We start from the raw sequence: 7,907 nt of genomic DNA on the forward strand, positions 1-7,907 counted from the left end.
AGAAGACATAGCAGTTAAACATAAACTTACATATCACTTCGATTATATTCAAATATTAATCCATTTACCTGACTGTTAATCCATTTACCTAATTGTAAACATCGTGTAATTAAATCCCACCACCAGATTACATCCTATCTCTAGTTGCAAATTTTCTTGTCTCCGGTTCTGCTTGACTTATTGTTTCTTTTTGGTCAGCACAGCCTTAATGTCTAACCAGTCCCAACTTAGCTCTGACAAGCCCTGACTTGTTTCTGGCAGGGGCCTTTTCAGGCCTATGCTCCAGACAAGCCTTGACCAAACTGCAACACTGGCAGTGAGAATTTTCTGCACAAATTGCTCACACTTTGCTTTACCTACTGCCTGCTTATGTCTTGTGCAAAGCCACATTACCTGTTACAATGCTTTGTGTCTAAAAATTACTGGGAACATTGTATTCTAAAGCTACAAGAGCATAAATATTGAGGAATGAGCCTAGCGCAGGTTGGTCAGTGTGTGAGCTGCAGGTTGTGCTCTGGGTGGTGGGAGCTCCAGGCAATGAGATGTGAACTTTGCACAACAAAAGAGCACCAGAGGGCCTGTGGTGCAGCCCAGGTGATTGGTTACCCAGAGACCCAGCAGGAGCTGAGAACTCAAAAACCCTAGACTATGCACATGGACTGGGAGGGTATAAAGGCCCAGGCGTCCCTTTGTTTGAGGTCCCTCCCCTGAGGCACCAGCTAAAGCTGTTCCCCTGTTGCTGCACCACAATTAAATTACTTCTGTGACTCTGCTATGGGAAACCCGGGGCCCAACTGGTGATGGAAACTCATCTGACTGTGTGGGAGCTGGGTGTGCAGGGAGTCAAGAGGGGCACCTCTCACCTCACTGGAGCCACCCCTGTGAAGGGGATCTGTGAAAGTCTCTGGTAGTGGGAGTGTGGCTGCCAGAGTGGCTGTTGAATGGTCAGACAGGGAAGTTTCCTTAACAATACAGTATGTTATATGCTATATTCCATATTCTGTTTTATATTCTACATTCTATACTATATTATACTACATAGAGTATAATAAGTTCTCAGGCTTACCCTCCAGTGATGGGATAATGGGATGAATACACTTGACCCTTGGCTGTACCTTTGTTCAGACTGACCAAGAAGCAACAAGGCCTTGTGTCCTTGGGGTGCACTCACAAGCTGTAAAGCTCCTGGCTCACATACACGAGAGTGAAGGCGTTATGAAAAAAACATTTCAAAAGATGTTCTCAAAACCCAAAGGTTCAAGATATCCAAAAGTACAGAACAAGATATGAGACCTAAAACAAGGTATCTGTCTTGTCTACACCGTTGACTAGCAGCCAACTATTTCACTGTACAAGCATGGGCAGCCCATGCAAAGCTTTGCTGAAGCAGCAAGCTGCATGGCAATGATATTTCCCCGAGCAGGAATGGCTCCCAAGGTTACTCCTTGAGCTTGAGAGGTCCCTTATCCATGGTAGATACTCACAAAGTGACTGAGAGCATTCTAAATTAATACTGTGAAGCATTACTGATCTGTGTAGCTACTCAGGTGTTATAGTGTGGATAATTCCACTAGATGTGAAACAACTAAGACTGCATCCAGCTCTACCTATGCTCTGTATAAGAGCAAAGGGGTCTACTCCAGGCCTCGCGACTCAATGAGAGGGTCCTTCTAACACTTCTTGCCTCCAGTCCCTCTATGAGCCATTGTAACTCAATTTTTCTTTGTAGGTTTCCTCCATGCAGTAATTAATAAAGTGAATTTTGCCGCTGAACTTTGTTAAGTTCCATCAAACTTTATCAAATTGTTTTATCTCATTGTTTTTATTGTTTTTAATAAAATTTATTTTTGCTTCTTTCTTTCTTTCTAGTGAGGTGCATCCCTCTTCCATGACAGAATCTTCAGATATTTAACTTGATCTTGGAAATGGACCCGATTTGGTAACTGGCCAGTTTCTAAATGAATGTACTTCACACTTACTGAGAGCACAATAGAAGTAGTAGATGAAATTAGACATTTCATTCAGTCATTAAAGTAAAATTATTCTCCCTTGCTGAAAAAAGCTTTGCAAGATTAATCAACAGAACTGTAATCACTGAGTTGCAGGGCAGAGTTTATTGGGTGTTACTGTTAATCCTTTTGATCTAAGTTTCTTAATTTTTTTTTAACAGTTATTACATATAGTAATGGCTAAAAATGGGGAGTTGCTTTTCAGTCATGATCTGTAGGGTCTGAGTCACCTTGAATCAACCAACCATACCCAGTAATGTGGGGAAAAACTATCGTTTTTATTTATGGTGTCTGAACTTCATCATATGAGCACACTGAACTGATTTAGTGCCAAGAATCCCACTCCTGACATACTGAGCTCATTGTAAGTTCACAGGTTAATTCTTCTGGTCTCAGTCTAACAAAAACCAGAAGTATGGATGCAAGCATTTAGAGCTGTTCTGAACATTTTACAGACTTTATATACTCCTACTCCTTTTCCATCCACAATACAAATCAACCTGCATGGGTATCTTTTTCAGGTGTCTCTCTGGCACACAGCACAGTAGTATGGGTTCCTAGCCCAGTTTAATCTCTTAAAAATTTAATGTTGATGTTTTGCTATATTGAATACCATGGGAACCAATAGATTCCCCGATAAGAGATCAGCTTGCAATGGGATTTCCGTGAAAAAGGTTAGAGAGAGACAAGTAGGTGAATAATCTTTGACAAGGTCAATTGTCAAATTATGACAAAGATTTTAGAAACATGGTAAGTCAAAGCAAAGTGATGCAGCTGCTCTAATATTTATGTTTTGTGTAATGTGTTAAAGATTACCTGTATTTAAAAAAAAAAGGAAAAAAAAGGAAATAGAGTGTATAAAAAGAATCCCTGTGTTCTTTTATTGTTCCTTTGACTAGTTTAAAGGATTTCAGTGTCTTCCCTAATTTGTTGGTCTGGGATTTTTCAACCTTAATATTTCACCTTAGTTGTAAGATAATGATAGAAAAAGTTATCTAGTCTCTCATGATTTGAACCAAACTTCATGATATCTTTGTTGTTAATCAGTAGTTATGTAGCTGTGTCTAGGCAGTCAGGATTAAGCAGCTTCATTATGAAACTTATTGAAACTTGTAGGCTTGGCTGATCCTTTGTTTCCAGGAAAAAGGAGCACAATCCCAAAATGAATTGGCTGTCTGGATTAGAGCCACCAGGAGTGAAGTCAGCAGGACTGAGCAGTAACTGGGGGAAAAAGAAGTTCTGGCAGGGGAGGTTGTGACCACTGACCCACTGCCCACCCACTCAAAATGTACCCCCGACTGAAATAGAGGCAAGAACTGTGCATGAGAAGTGAGAGATACAACTAGGAAATAAGAGTTTGAGTACTAAATAATGAAAAAGCTATGTAATTTGTAATCAATTAATGCTGATGCCTTTGTTTGTTAGAATGTATAAATAGCATAAAGTTTAGATGATGGGGAGCCAGACTTTTTGTGCAAAGCTCCCTACTTTGCACAAACTAGAATAAAGAAAAAGAAATACCTCTCCTTGGTGTGTGGATTGGCTGCACAGCAGGTAATGAGCCCATGTTTGGGACAACAAAAGCACAGTGAGGACACAAGAAATATGATAAAACTAACACTGACAGGAGTAAATGTGAACATTCATTTGCAGTAATAACAATGGTTCCAGCAGGATGGAAAAGGGCTCCTCTCGAGTCAGTTAAACTGGAGATGATTAAAAGACTGGATTGACCTGAAGAGGCGTTGGTAAGAAAAATACTAGTGCAATCTTGTATGAACTGCATAGCAATTTGCCTTGTGAGAACTTACAGGAGGTGACTTTATTTTAGAACAAACTGAAACAAACCTACTTTCATTCTCCCAAACATGTACCAGAGTGTGTGTGGTGTCCTTGGAGTTTGCCCAGAATCCAGATACCAGTGCCTGGGTGTTCAAGCTATCTGACTAGGAGTCTGGGCACCATGATCTTGTGTTCAGGTTTTGTGTTCACATGTGACAGGGAGGACAAGTGATGCTAAATGTCAAGCATTCCTTGTCTCCTATGTGGTTCTTAGGTTGATGACCATGGGCAGGGTTTAGATATGCCTTTTTGCAGTTTTCTATCTTAACAGTTTCTATCTCGGGGCATCATTAGGAGTCATTACATGCCTCATTGTCCTGTGAAACTGGATGGTTCTTGATGACTTGCTAGTTGGGTGCTGTTAACACAGGCCCCTTTTTCTAATAGGTAGTACACTTTGGCTGAACTGACTTGGTTGTTGTAAGCTAATTATGTCGCAAAGATAAGACCTAAGGCCAGGCCTACATTCCTTTATTTTGTCTCAGAACAATTTTCATCACCAGAGTGCTTTTTTTAATTTTGTGGTGACACAACTGTATTGACAGAAACTAAGGAGCCTTAACTATACCATTAAAAGAGTGATCCTGCCAGTGTAATTATGCCACTTGAGGAAACCTATAAACGCTATATATGTCTTCAAGGGAGCCCCTGGTGGTCTAGGGGAAAGGCGCTGCGCTGTTACCGCAGAGACCTGGGTTCGAGTCCCGGTCGGGGCCCCTCCCTGGGCAGATGGAGCTCGTTAGCCCGTAAGGCAATCCATCTACGTCCTGAGGACCTCGCTGCCACCGTCCAAGCGTGCTTGGCCCCGGCAGAGGAACCTCAGGATTAAAGGGTGAGCTCAGTTCCGCGCACACTGTGTCTCACCTAAAAAATCCAATGCGCAGGCTGGAAGGTGGAAAGACCTTCCCCGGTTCTTCGTTCGCGAAGACTGGCCATTCATTCATATATGTCTTCAACTTCTCTTCCTCTTTCTCTGCTTTTTGTAACAGTTATGCTCTGCTTTTGTTATAGTTGTCTCAAAAAATTGGTAGTTATCTGTTCTTGATACGATAGCTGTCTTGTATGTATCCCATAATTATATCACTTTAACTGCAAGAGGTAAGGATGCTAGAATAATGCCAAGTCATTATTGTATCTGCTCTTGTCCTTATTGTACTTGCATGTTATAGTCTACAGAAACTATTCAAATAGTTGTGGTCAGTCTCTCACCTCACTCAATAACACAGCTGAACAATTCTGTTCTTCCCAGCCAGCAACTTTGTGGAGAATGTGAATGCCAATGTAACTTTGCACAGGTGAAATGCTGAGGATTGAGGGGCTGTATCCTCAGGTCAGACTGGTCAGCAAAGAGAAGTGTTATGCTGATGGTGGCTCCCCAGGGATCTGTGGAGGACTAGTGGCTTCTTGCTCCACTGCCAGGCTGATATATGTGAGGACAAGGTGTGATACCTCTTATTGCCCAAAAAGAGAGGTAAGAAATGCTGCACTGCAGTGGTTGTCATGGAAAGCATGTCATTAGTTGTTCCTTCCAACAATAATAGGACAAGACTTTGTATGTAGCAATACTGATCAGAATCCAGACCTTTGCACACCCAGTTCTGAGGAAGACAGGAATCCAGAGACGTTGCATAGGTGTGATGTTTTCTTAAGTGTGATTCCAGAGAGCCCTAGTACCTTCTTTGTCTTGTATAGCAGTTTAGAGTTCCCAAACTTCTCAGGGTTCCTATTACACATTTATTATTTAGTTTACAGATTGAGCTGCAAATCGCTGGCAAATCCAAATGTTCCCTCTCATCCCCTGCCTTCTGAACATGCTTACCTGGCCTTTACTTTGTAAGTTCATAAAACAAAACTGTTAAAGCCAAGCAAAATTAAATCCTCTAAAAACCCGTCTATCTGGCCTTTCTTCCCAACATACTCCACTCTGATTATCCAGCTTTTTCCTTCAGAAAAATAAAGAATGAGCTTCACCAACGAAAATTCAACACTTGTGTTAATAAATTTGTTTGTTTTTTTCCTAACAAAACCTTTTGCATTGTTGTCTGCTGCTCTATTTCTGTGGTGCACATTGTTTGTGCACAGAAAAAGGCTAACCACCTGCCATGGGAAAACCCAGGCACAAGCCTAGGCAGAGGTGATCACTGAATATTTTGCCTATTCATGAAGTGATAAAGAACTATGAGAACACTGTATCTACATAAATTTTGGTTGGGCTAGTCAGTCTTTAAAGGTCCCTTCCAGCCCACTTTGTTATTCCGTGATTTTAGTCTATGTGCCAGGTATTCTGGCAATGTATGACATTTGATTAACAGGTATGGAAGCTTTAGGTACATGAATAGATGAGTAAACACAGTTTAGCATGAAATAATTGGCTAGTTAATCTATGTTAACCTCTTCCTGTGATAAAATGTCTTGCTACTGAACTGTATTATTTTGATAGCAGTGCCTCCCTAAATATATTCAGTGATAATACCTATCCAGGAAAACAACGGAATTTTGTCAGTTTGTTCCCATGAGATACAAGTAAATCTTGGCTTCTTTGTGTGACCTTGCCTCCCTAACTTGTTTTTCATTTATCAGGGTAGGACAGTCTACACTGTAACATTGCTTTGATGTAACATTTAAGAATGAATTCGCCTAGTTTTTCTCTAATGAGCTGTTTATATTCTAGCAAAAGAAAAGCTATTCATGAGAATTCACAGCCAAGACCACAGCTATCTTTAGCTCTACAGGAGACAGGAGCTCAATAAAAGAGGCCACATCTGACACAGAACGATCTCACCAAATCTTCTGAAGCCGCGTCTTTTCCCCAGCAGATGACTTTGGACTAAGAGCCACAAGTACATTCAGAGAGTGAAAAATAGAAGTTGCTTGAGAAAATTAGTTCAGATACTGCCTACATGCTTAGGATCTCCAAGGTCCTGGGTGGCTCAGGTTTAATGTCCAAACTCCTAGTGAGACACACAAGACATGACAGTCAAAATCAGAGTCGTCTTAGACGGAAAATCAAATCCAGGAACATGAATGTCCAAGCATACACAGTTTGCCACAAGGCTCCTTAAAAATTGTTGCTGGTTGCATGGGTTAAAAGAGTGCTGCTCAGAGTACATGCTGGTTTATGCCAGAAAGTCAGGGGGACCTAAAGAGATCAGTAAAGGATTCAAAAAATACTGAGGAGAAATGGCTTCAAAGGCCAGCCTACAGATCTCGGCTAAAAGGCCCATCTTAAATCAAGGATATAAACAACATAATTAACTGCTTTGGCTCAAAAATTATGTCCTCACAGGAAAGGTAATTCCAGCAGTGGGAGATTGTGACTGCTGACTCATGGGCCACAGACTCAAGAAACCCTCTGACTCAAAGGATGTGCAGTTATGCCAAACGTGGGACTAGTCAGCAAACATGTAGCCAATCAGTTATCGGTAAACAATGAACAGGAATTAGGTAGGGAGAGACAGGTAGATCCAAAGTGTATGATTATGCATATGTTCTTCAGATGATATGCTAGCTTTGTGGAACTATCACCTAGCACCCATCTTCATGCAAGCATGAAATAGACCAAATATCTCATTTCTCTGTGTGAGATTGTCTTCACACACTGGTACCAAACCCTGTTTGGGAGACAACAGTAATATAGGATTTCTAATAGAAACAAAGCAGCATGTCTTTAGTCAGTTCTTTGTCAATTTAGCAGCACTCGATTCCATTAAAAAGGGCCTATGTCTTCTAGAATTCCTCTGACAAAGGTCTTGCAAAATGTGGAATATGTCAAAACTTTCCTAAGTTAGGATGTTCTTTAATGTCAAAATTATCCCATGTTCTTTTTATACTTCCAAGCCTAACCAGCAAAAATAGACAATCAGTGGAACAGGCAGCAACTAGCAGCCCTTAGTCAAGGACTTCCTGGAACTAACAATCTTTAAGGATGGAGTACATCACGATGCTGTTGTATATCATTAGAACAGTTAGCCTCCCTTAGTCAAGGATATTTTGGGACTATTAGGCTTTAAGGATGTAGTAAATCAAGATGCTGATATATGTCTAGGTATACATTGC

Source organism: Empidonax traillii, unplaced genomic scaffold (genome assembly GCF_003031625.1).
Source record: "Empidonax traillii isolate 1590-97213 ecotype Southwest subspecies unplaced genomic scaffold, ASM303162v1 scaffold434:size946695, whole genome shotgun sequence".
In the NCBI taxonomy this organism is placed as follows: domain Eukaryota; kingdom Metazoa; phylum Chordata; class Aves; order Passeriformes; family Tyrannidae; genus Empidonax; species Empidonax traillii.